The following is a 12445-nucleotide window of genomic DNA, read 5'->3' as shown; positions in this document are numbered from 1 at the left end:
TAGGTGACAGTCCTCAGTTCTCCCCCTACCCATCATCCGAGGATTGAAAATTAGGACAAATCGTTCTCTCCTCCTTGCCTCTCTCTACCTTTTTCTTTCTCTCTCAATCTCTCTCTCTCATACACACACACAATTATGCTAGAAAAATCATGTAAAATAAGAAATGGAAACTAGTCTTTATATGTTACTTCATGATGATACATATCTATTACTTCACTTTTCAAAACAGAAATGGCTTGTTTTTTATTGTGCTTTTTAATGTTTAATCATAAGACAATTAGAAAATGTCAAAATGGGTAAAGGAAAACTAAATGCTATTTTGATGCTACTAGTGAGGTAAAAATCACTGTTTATAATTTAGAGCATAAACTTCCCAGTTATTTCTAAATATAATACTTTTTTCTTACAAATATTACATATGCTATTCATAGTATTTTATGCCTTATTTTTTTCAACTAAAAATATATCATGGATCTCTTTTGATATCCGAAGACAGATAGGTGCCTTCTCATGACTAAATACTATTCCACTTTATAAATCTACATGGATCATTTAGCATCCTCAGTTTATGAATAATGAGTAATTCTTTTCCTAATTTTTTCAGTTAAAAATAACATTGTAATATTCATCTCCATATAAATTATGTGTGTCTTGAACTATTTCAAGACGAAAAATTCCTGGAAGTAAAATTTTTTGAATAAAGAGTACTTGCATTTTAAAGAGTTTTGGTTCATAATGTCAAATAACTCTCCAAAAACACTAATCCAATTCTGATATTGTTAATTGCTTTAATTTCTGCTAACTTTGTTGAAACATGAATTCATTTGATTACTTTACAAATGAGATTAACTTCCTTTCATATGTTAATTGGCTATATCCTGTCTTCTTCTGTGAATTTTTCTCTATACATACTAAGAATGTTAGCTCTTTTATTTTATATATTTTGCAAGTGTTTTTCCAGGTGGCAATGTATTGTATTGTGATTGCTACGAAGAAATGTTTACTTTTTACATACTAGTCTAGGAATAGTTTTCTCTGTCTTTTTCACTTTGGTGCCATACTTAAAAACATTTTATACAGATAAGATCACATAACTATCCACCTACATTTTCTTTTGTTCTTTTCCACTTTTCATTTTAAAACATTTAATGCCTTTGGAACTCAATTAGTGTAGGATGTAATTTTTTTAATCAAATGGTCAGCAGGTGATCCCCACAAATTGGTAACATCTACCCCTTCCTCTGCTGTATTAAAATTCCACTTTTGTCACACTCTCAGTATTACACTTGGGTGGATCTATTTTTGGAACTTCGAGTTGACTATTAATCTGTATGTCTCTGTACCTATACCACACTATTCCTATTACTACAGCATTCTATTACATTTCAATACTCAGAACACATATCTCCTCTCACTATTCCTTGTTTTTTATGTTTTTCTCATACATTTCTTCATCCAAGTTAACTTGAGAATCATTTGCACTTTCAAAAAAATATTCAGTGCTGTCTTAAAAAGCAAACGAATTCACTAAAGTGGAAATCAGATTGAATTATCGGAAAGAGTTGAGAGAAATTTTGACATAGTAGAAAGAGCCAAAACCTGCTCTTAAGGTTTGATTCTCAACTAAAGCTATAAATTTGGCAAGTTTTTTAGCCTCTCTGAACCTGATCTTCAACTGCAAAAAGGCATTAATAAAATCCACATGTGGTGACATCTGACATGCTCTTTGGACACCCATCACTGGACTGTCATCTCTAAATTTGGAGAATTCTTTACCTAAAAATTCTTCTAAGACGCGCTGTCCCTCTCTAGAAAGCTAATGATGCCAAGTACTCACTCTTCCACCTTCTTTTGAAGCAAAGTTCAATCAAGAGACCTAAAGTCTGCCAGTCTTAGGCACACACTCGTTCTAAATCAGCAGCTGGTAAAACGAGGAAAAGCGTCCATGAGAAAGAATCACTGGCTGTGAAGGCAAAACTAGCAGTTACCGGAGTAGCAGCAGCAATAGTGTCTCTGACGAAAACTCAGAGTAAGAAGCAGTGGTGTCCCCCCAGAACCTGGCTTTCCAGGTGTCCCAGGGCTTCCAGAAGGCTCTCTAAATCCTTTCCTGCTTTAAGCCAGCCAAAGTTGGGTTTCTGTTGTTGCAACTAAAAACCGTGCCCTACACTGCGCACTACTCCGCAATGAACTGAGAGAAAACGTGCATCCTCGGCATTCTCAGGACATTCCCTTTCTACTGACCTCCCTCTACACCCTGATCTGTCCACCAAAATGTGCACCCACAATGGACCGCATCAACAGAGCTCCCTGCTCCTCCCATTTCCAATGGAGTTCAGCCAATAGAAAGCCCCAGCATGAGATGTGATGGAGGAAGGAGAATTGGGGGAAAGTGCTTACTCTTCCAGCTTTTTCTCTAAAGGCTAACTGTTCAGTATCCCTCCTGATAGAACTCCTGAGGGTCAGTCCTTCCTCTGACTTCCAACTTCATTAAAATGAAGACATTCTAATTCTATACTTCGTAGCCCTAAAGTAACTCACCAGCTCTCAGAGTTCTTCTACACAAAACCTACATATTTTTTTAATTGTCCTATTATTATATCCTTCCCAAATTTCCTATTTTTAGGGTGTTTTCTGTTGCTTGGGCCCCAATAGGCAAGCAAAAGCTCCTGGTCCATTGCTTGGCTTATAAGAGGGCTCCAGAAATTTCCCATGAGTGAAAATGTCAAATGTACATTTTTTTCTATTTTGTTAATGTGGTGATCTAAAGGAAGCCAGAATGAAATGAGCTAATTTTATGGACATTTGCAGCCCTCTGGTGTTTTCTAACAAAGATTAGTGGGGTCTTCCCCTTCCTAAAACAGAGCAGAAAATCTAAAGTATGCCCCTCAAACAAAAATTTGCCTAGTTCATCATTCTCAGTGGACTCTCATGCCAAAGTCCCTCAAACTTTTGTCCATGCTCATTTAGGCCCATAATAGGTGTCAGAAGACACATACATCACCACCTTCACCCAGGGCCGCTCCTCAAATGCAATGGTATCCTTCCTACTGATCAAGAACCTCCCAAGGCCCGTTCCACTCACTGGTGTCAGGTCTGGTTTTCAATGAATCATAGCACTCTATCAAACTGTGTGCAAATTCTTGCAGAATTTTTGGAGCAGCAAAAACTTCCTTTCAAATGTTCTCTCCATAGCCATATAATAAATGATAGTAAGTGCTACTTGACTGTCCAGTTTTTTGAATCAATATGTGGGTATGAAGTGCAATTAGGCATCAAAATAAAATTGGTAATGAGAACCAATTACTTCATTCTATGGGTTTTGGGGTAATTTCCTCATTACTTTGAGAAATTGAGAGGTGGCTCTATGGTGATCCACAGAAATTTTGAAAAGTACTTAAAGCATCAGACATTAGCTAGAGCTCTGTATAATTGGATCTGTTCTGCACCCCTTGCATATAAGTTTTCTTGATGCAGAGCCCTGAATGCATAAAGAAAGGAGAATGTAGAGGGAAGAGTGGCTTCAATCTGCTTTGCTGTCATTTGGATCTTTCGAGTTCTGAATTCTTTGGCAGCTCTAATATAACAGAAGAGCTTTTCCTTCAGTGACTATAAAATCCCCATTTGGAATATTTTTCTCACACATTTATGTGAATGTTGCCAACGGCTACTTTTCTTAAAATTAATTCTCACCCTCGATAATGATTTACATAAGTTTACTAAAGTGCTGATAGTAAATAGCAGAAACTATAAAATAGATCTCTTCACCACAGAAGTACTGTCTCTATGTACTCAAATACTAAAAAAAAAAAAAAAAAAAAAAAAACACAATTTCACTAGATTCTGAAATAAGAAAATTAAAAAGTGAAATTTTCAATTTGAAATATCATTCCTAATGATTAATCATATTATCATCAATAATGCCTATATATCGGCACAACAAAAGCAAAATGAAATTACTCTCTAGGGATAGAAAATTCCTGACATAGGGAGGATGCTAGTTTGGGTGATTACAGAGAAAACAGAAAACTTTTTCTTTTCCTCATCATCTAAAGTAAAGCTAGATTCTGATTTCAGCTCCGCCACTATTGACCTTGAAAAGTCACTTGCCTTGTCTTGATCTCTGTCATCTGGAAGGCAAATTAGCCTCACTTATTTCAAGAAGCCCTCCCCGCACCACTTTTTAAATAATTTCCCACAGATATCCAGGGAATTTCACCAATGGGGAATTACACTAGATCGAATCTAACCCCCTCCCATTCTTTAGCAATAGGATCTTTAGCAATAGGATTTTTTCCTAAAGTAAACAGGAAAGTTTACTTTAATTCTTAATATAACGATGGCAACACTCTTTAGATTGGAAAGTTTAGACGGAAATCAAAGTGGACATGACATAACACATGTTTTGCTTTTGTACCCAAAAAAAAATCTGTCGTATCACAGGTAAGAAGACACTTCTTAACAGGTGCTGTATAGTCTCCAGCAGGAATGGCCTGGGGGAAAATGTCCACATTTCCCTAAGTTTCATTCTAATCATAAGATGTCAAACTCGGGGTCTTGGCAGCAATCTTTGGTGCTGCAAAGTTCATGCAGATCTTCACAGAAGGGCCAAGGCAGGAGGCACAAGGCAGGACCCTGGCCAGAATCCCACCTCCCATCATTGGGTTCTGGAATGCCCCAGGCTGTGAATGAGCGACTGTGGAGAATGTAATGCGTGCTCCGTCTGCAGCCCAGGACACCAGCACAACTAGCCAGTTGCTCAGATCTTCAGGATCGCCAGACGATGAATAGCGCAATGTGGAGCCATATTCTGTTCTATTCTAGTCCATTTATTTCTGATGAGCTCGGGAGCAAGTGGATTGAATACAGGAAGGTCAGCCAGCACCGTGGCAGGGTGAGAGAGATGAGAGCACTGAACTTCCAGCTCTCAGCACTAGTTAATGGAAATAATAGAACCAAGGAAGATTGGTAACAGTTTGCAATGAGTGACCTCCCACTGCAAACCAATACATACATGTTTCCATTTCTTTCCTTTTCAACCACTGCTATTGATGAAATACCTTGAATGAATCTATCAATCCATTAATCTGCTTTTTTTAGGACCAAAACATGCCCAGGAGAAGGTTAATTTGCGTGCACATGCTCTCTCTCTCTCTCTCTCTCTCTCTCTCTCTCTCTCTCTCTCCCTTCTCTCCCTGCAAACAGAAAACAGCACTGGCAGGAGCGGCAGCGGAAAGGCAGGGAAAATCTGCTCCAGAATAAATTGGCTGTGCTGAAACATTTGTAATTAAGCATGATAACCAATTACAGAAATACCTGGGGTAGTTCAGTGATTCGCTCTCCCACATCAGAGGTCTCCTAATCAATTTGAAATAACCAGACGCTGCTATACAAAATAAGCAAGATCACAGCGTTTGCTAATGAGTCTCAAAAATGGATTTCACTGCATGAAAATGTTCATTGTCAGGAGAAAGAGTGTTTTCAGAATCTTGCGGGTCATTTTCATTTGCATTTGATTGGAGAAAAGTCCTTTGTTCTTTTTTTTCCCCTTCTCACATCCTCTACGATACTACTTTTTTGGTGTTTTTTTTTTTTTCTCCTGGTGATTTAGTATTTTTGTATCAGTGTGTCGTACCAAGCCCTAAAAACACACCAGAATAAATCCTTTTGTGCTGAAGTATATCCACTTAAATTATTACTTAATTTCACTGTGTTGAATGGGTTCCCTTGAATTTGAATTTGCAGATGTGTGACCTTGAGAGCAACTGTTTGACAGCAGTCGCAGGGGTGGGAGTCGGAGGAGCAGCATGTAGGACAGCCCTTCCCCGATTCCCCACTGCAGCCTAGAGATGTGAACAGTGGTGGGCGAGCATTTTGAGGGCCACCCACCAAAATCATGGGTAAGACCTTAAAACAGGTGTGACCAAGCCTGACGAGTACCTGCCTTTTCACAGGACAGGAACATGGGGAGGACACATCTACTCAAAAAGACAAGAGAACATGACACTTTTGATTTCTTACAGGTAACCTTACTCAGACAACTGCAGCTTGGCACTGGTCGGCGTTACCAGATCATCTGTGACCCGCCCGTGCATCTCTTCATGAGTTCGTGGCCTAAACGTTCTTGCCCAGGTCATATCACAGGGAGTCATGGGCCTTTCTCCTCCCTCTCCTCTTTCTCTTCGGTATGTTGCTGCTTGGCCATCATATCCGCCCCACTTCTCTCCTGCCACTCCCTGTCCCCACTCCGGTCTCCCCTCTTAGCTGTTCTGGCTCTTCGTGCACACTTGCAAAGCGTGTGTGCACAACTGAACGTGTTTCATCTCTTCACATCTCCCCCCGGGCCACACGAAGCAGAAGACACGTCCTCCACGGTGTGCACAGCGTGGTCATTTCACAGTCTTTCTTACCGTGCTCTTTTCCTGTTACCTCTTTTAAAAGAAAAAAAAATGCCACACTCACAAATAAATGTTCTGCTCTGAGAGGTATACAGTTTGTGCTAGATAATTCATCCAAAAAATGTTTTTTTAATTCTAGAAATTCTGATCCAAAGCTATTATCGCAATCCTTGCTTATCTTTTTTAACTTGGGAAAGTAATCAAATTTTCCCAGGCTGGATAGGAAACTATTCTTCAGATCCATTACAAGAAAAATGATCTAATGTCATTCTTGGTAAATACTAGAGTTCCATGTCTTTCTAAACACTTTTTGCAAAATTCTTAGGTTCAACCCTTGAAATGACTTGGTTTCTATTTTTGTCTTTTCTTTCTTTGCTTTCTAAATAATCTCCCTTCTCCCTTACTACCTGCATAACACATTCGCTTGCTCGCTCTCTCTCGCTCTCTCTCCCAAAGGAAACTAATAGAATATTAATAATTAAGTACAAAAATATGTAGTTTGGCTGCCGTGTTATTTCTTCAGTTCTTCTCCCATCTGCTTTCTTTGCATCTTTCCAGCAAGAGCTCCAATGTCTGTCTACTCCATAGAGACCTTGCCTGACCCCCCTTGATGAAGCACCCTGCTTGTGTCATTTCCATTGATGGATCTATTTTATTTCCTGAATAGTGCTTATCAGTATCTAAAATTATCCTATTTATTCATGTGCCTATGCATTTACATATAAACATATCTGTATGTGTGTATATATGTTGTAAGTGTGTCTATATACACACACGTGTGTGTACATGTGGGTATGTATATGTGTGTGTGTGTATGTGTGTGTCAGTGTCCATGTGTGTAGCATATCCAGAAAGGAGTCCCCTAGTTTATTGTGAATTGCCCAGAGACAGGAAGTTCAAGGCCAGCCAGCCATTCTACATGCCTTTGAACCAGCTGTCCCACCTCAGAGTCCTGAAGCTATGACAACTTAACAACTTGCTATGCTTTTGTTTTCTATCTTGGAGGCTTCCTCTCCTGTTGCCTGATACTCTTCCGTATAAATTCCTCTTTATTTGCAGTTCCCATCTGTGATCTCCAAGTGTCCTTTGGACCTGACACTGAGCACTGCTCCTCTGCTACTGAGGTCTCTTCCTCCACTGCAATCTCTATGAACCCTTATCAAATACCATAGGAAAAGCCTCAGCCCAGTAGACCCCAGTCACTATGCCCTACCCCATCACTAGCTCATGGATCCTTTTATGAAAGAGTCGTTTTAGGTGCACAGAAAGTACAGAGAGTTCCCATATGCCCCACCAACCCCATACACAGGTTCCCCTATTATTAGTATCCTGCACTAGTGTGGTACATTTGTTACAATCTGTGAACCTACATCGACATGCCACTGTCACCCAAAGTCCATAGTTCACATTAAACCTCACTCTTGCTGTTGTATATTCTGTTGGTTTTAACAAATATAATTATATGTACCCACCAGTATAATATCATGCAGAAAAAGCAAAATGATAATATGCAGAAACCATTGCTTGAAAGCCCCCTGTATCCCACCTAGTCATCCCTCCCCATTTCCCATTCCACCTCTGCCAACCACTGATCTTCTTAGTGTTTCACAGTTTTGTCATTTCCAAACTGTGATATACTCCGAATCATTCATCACGTGACCCTTTCAGATTGATTTTTGTCACTTAACAAAATGCACTTAAGGTTCTTCCATGTCTTTTCATGGCCTGATTAGCTCATTTCTTTTTATTACTGACTAATAAATAAAAACTGGATGTGCCACAGTTTGTTTATCCATTCACCTTCAGAAGTACATCTTGGTTGGATCTGAGTTTTGGCAATTATGAATAGAGCTGCTATAAACATCTGAGTGCATGTTTTTGTGTGGACATAAGTTTTCAACTCATGTGGGTAAATATCAAAGAACATGGTTGCTGCGTGGTATGATAAGAGTATATTTAGTTTTGCAAGACACTGCCAAGCTGTCTTCCAAAGTGGTTATACCATTTTGCATTCCCACCAGAACTGAGTAGGAGTTCTCGTTGTTCTACATCCTTGCCAGCATTTGGTGTTGTCAGAGTTTTGGATTTTAGCCATTCTAATAAGTATGTAGTGGTATCTGTTGTTTTCATGCAGCCTTTTCCTACTGGATTTTTCCCTATCTTGGAAAGAAATTGGAAACTTGATGTTTTCCTGGGCAATTTATGATTTAATTAAAAGCTGGTTATTCAAAAGTTTTTCCTGAGAGTTAACCATACTTGTTTTCCCTATAACTGACAGATAGCTAAATGCTAGTCAAACCTTTGAGAACATGCAATACCAGACAAATCTCTTTTCCTTGTGATGGTATTTCCACTGCTAAAAAAACAAATACCAGCATATATCCTATAAAATTTCTCTTATCATCAAAAAATATTCATTTCACAGCATAGATTTCAGAACCAGTGACATCCCCTACCTAGATTCCAAGTTGTCTATATGTCTGTGACAGTAATGAACCCAGAACTGCACACAAGGCTTCAGATGGGGTCTAACCAATGCCAATGGAGCAACCTTCACCTCCTTCCTTCTATTCTCCAAATAATCTATGACTCCATTGGCCTGTGGCTTCTGTACCACTAATGGTGCATTCTGAGAATCTTCCACATTTCTACATGCAGTTCCTCAGCAGAAGTTTTCTGTTTTTTGTTTTGCTTTTAAGGTAAGCTTTTACCTTTATCCCTATTAAATTTCATCCTGTTAAAGGAAGCTTGTCAAAATGTTTTCAGATTCTGATTCTGTCATCTAATATATTTGCTATCCATCTCAGCCTCAGGTCATTTGCAAATCTGATAAGCATACATTCTATGTATTCATACACATCATTGATACATGAATTTAACAAGATGTGGCTAAAAGCAGAGCTCAGCAGCCCAGTGTCAGAACCACCTCCAGGCTGACATCTCCCAGTTAATCAGCATCCACTGAGTAACTGCACAAAGCGCCATGCCAGCCACTGCAAGGGATGCAAAGTAGCCCCCTTCACCCCTTCCTAATGGGGATGTTTCCAAGGATTTTGAGCAAAGATGTAATAGAAGAAGCAGTTCTGAAAGAGAAGCCTGACTGAGGAATCCAGTAAGATTCCACAAAAATACCAAAAGTGGTAACTTAGAGCACGACCATAGTATTACAAAACAAGGAAAGGAAAGCCTGTACTACAATCTTAATTTAAGAAGAGAAATTCTTGCTCATGAATGAAATCATTATGACAATTCATCTTCATGTCCCTATTAAAATTAAGCAACCATAGTAAGTTTTTAGATGAGACTGGGATTTACTTCAGTTCAACAAGCAATGGACAATGTGTTTCCTCTCTACCAAGTACAGGGCTAGATAATGGATAGACTGAGGTACAACGAGAAATTTCTTCTTTCCCCATCAAGTCACTAATAAGCCAGATGCGTACTCAACATACACACAATCAACCATAACACGTGTGATATGTTTTTCTTTTTTTTTTAATTTATTTTTTATTGGTGTACAACTTACTAACATACAGAATAACCCCCAGTGCCCGTCACCCATTCACTCCCACCCCCCACCCTCCTCCCCTTCTACCACCCCTAGTTCGTTTCCCAGAGTTAGCAGTCTTTACATTCTGTCTCCCTTTCTATGTTTTTCTAATAATGTCCCAGCAGTCAGGTAATACATCCTAGGAAAAAAAAAAAATGACATCGATATTCTGCTGAATCAAACACTAGAAGGGCAACATTTTGCTTAATGATATTAAGATTTGCACAAGGTGGGATATTGTGATTGAGCATAATTCATTTGTAACATCTATAGTGTTATCTCAAATTCCAGATAGTAAAACCCTCAAGCCCACATGTTGGTGAGGTTGTTTCCTCATTTAATGTAAGGATTTCTTGCCCCTTAGTTAACCAATGCTTAAAAACTTTCAAGGACAGAAGCAATTTTATGCTCCCAACAAAAGGAAACCATGAATTACTCACATTCTTAGGAGGAATTAAAGATGAAAATGATAAATGTTTGGCTAAAAATAGGAACATAAATGGAAATGAATGAGGACTCCCTTTTCCTGTGTTTTGTGTCTTTCTTGGAATCTCCTCTTTTTAACGCCTCACCCTAGGCTAATTTGTCTGGAGCAAAGTTCACTTAGGATATGCACAAAAGAACAAAGGGTGTGATCCCCAAGCAGGAAGTTTCTGAATACATTCTCTATGTCCATAAAGTCTAAAGGCTCTGGAATGTCCATCAAGGCAAGTTGTAACTTTCACTTCCTGGGGAGTGCATTCAGAAGAAATGAGAAGAACAAGGAAAAGTGAGCCTGTAGGCCAGCAGTAAAGCAGTAACTCAGACTTGAAAGTCGGCAAGTAAAGCATGCCACTGAGTCACCATGGCCTGAGACCAGTCTGTGATTACCCATGCCATTCATAGACCATTCACTAATCTACAGCAATTTCTCTTCTCATGTTGCCTTTATAAAACAGGCTGGCTGAACTTCTCCAACTATAAGCGCATCAGTACTTAAACCAGAGAACCAGAGCCCTTTCCCCATTGTTGCCCAAACTCAACACAAGATATCTGAACAAAACTTGAAGAAATCTAATTAAGTGCTTGCCTCTTTTTTAGTTTCATGAAGTTGGTATTTATCTCAAGCAGGCATTCTGAAATTTAGTCTGATTTTTCTACTTTAATGAACTAATTTGATAAGCATCATTAAGACCGAAAAATTAATATAATCCAATCAAATAATTCTATAGCTATTAAATGTCAAAACATTACTAAATAGTTTAATGCAATGGGAGAAAGAAAAACACAAGAAACATATACTAATCTCCTAAATTTTTATTGACTTTTTCCTGGTTATATGCAATTATAGAATTTTTAAAGAAATATGTAATATTTATCCCCAAATATATTTTTTCCTCTACACATAACGAATCAATAATCGTTTCCTTTTAATCAGATTCTGTGGATTTTATACAAGCCACAGTTGATTTGAATAATGTTATCCTAGTCCATCTTTCACCATTGAATCTAGTTCAAAAACACTGAACACATATGTGTGTGTGTGTGTGTGTGTGTGTGTGTGTTTGAAATAAGCTCCATGCCCAGCATGGAATATGGGACTTGAACTCATGACCCTGAGATCAAGACTGAGCTTCCAAGGTACCCCAAGAAACACTTTTTTAAGTCTTTCTACAGTACCAGGTACCCTCTTAAGCCCTAGGAATACAGAAGTGAAGGTCAAAATTCCTTGCCTTAAAGAACTTACTATTTTTAGGAAAAACAGACATGTAGAGAGATAACCAATATGACTTATGAAAAAGTACAAGTAAGATTGGAGTAATACACAACAAAGAATAATTAATCCCTAGATAATGATCAGGAGACAAAGGGATAGTGGGATTTATATAGACCAATTCTGAAAATTCAGAATCTTACCTTGACTAGTCCTGGGCATGATGCATCACCTTCCCCACTTCCCACTGACTCCAGGCCAATCTGGTTCAAACACTCTGGATGACAACCCAATCAAAAATGATGCTGGGGGATTCTAACTTGATTCCAGTTCAGCTGCCTGTATTCTTTTGTTAGAATGACATGGTCTTAGGTCATAAGAATAATGACCAGTATCGTCCAATGACCTTAGATCATTATAATGACCTCATAAGAACCCCTACAAGGGCTCAGTTGGCTGAGGTTGGCACAATTTAGGGTCTCAATAAGTTTTATAATGATGTTCTGTCCCTCTCACACCTCATATTTCTGGAAAAAAAGTTTGAGAGTAAGTAGGGTATCACTAGAAAAACATAAAGTTACTTAAAGACTACAATTTTGTGACAGTGGAGAGAGAGAGCACACAACAACTCAGACACCTAGATAGGGAGCATCTTAGATCCTTGGACGATTTAAAGGAAGGAGGAATTTCACACATGGAACCTTCCTTATGAAAGGAAATGTAGTACAACTCTTTAAACTATTGTAAGCACCTTAAGTTCAGCGGACTGGCAGGTGTTTCATCCCCCACTAGGTGACCCTGCCTACA

General features: G+C 38.7%; 1 long non-coding RNA gene across 4 annotated transcripts in view; it reads right to left on the bottom strand.

Annotated features, from left to right (window-relative positions):
* Positions 1-12004, bottom strand: part of LOC140632707 (uncharacterized) — a 668295-nt gene extending 656291 nt beyond the window's left edge. For 3 of the 4 annotated variants that reach the window (XR_012030353.1, XR_012030351.1, XR_012030352.1), the window contains exon 1: positions 11842-12003. This is a non-coding gene — a long non-coding RNA (uncharacterized lncRNA). Of the gene's footprint in view, positions 1-11841 lie in introns of all 4 variants that reach the window. The other variant, XR_012030354.1, reaches the window with a different exon arrangement.
* Positions 12005-12445: the final 441 nt, after the last annotated feature.

The sequence above is a fragment of the Canis lupus genome, chromosome 4 (assembly GCF_048164855.1).
Source record: "Canis lupus baileyi chromosome 4, mCanLup2.hap1, whole genome shotgun sequence".
Classification (NCBI taxonomy): Eukaryota; Metazoa; Chordata; class Mammalia; order Carnivora; family Canidae; genus Canis; species Canis lupus.
The sequence above is the reverse complement of the archived record's forward strand: the minus strand, read 5'-3'. Positions and strand labels throughout refer to the sequence as shown.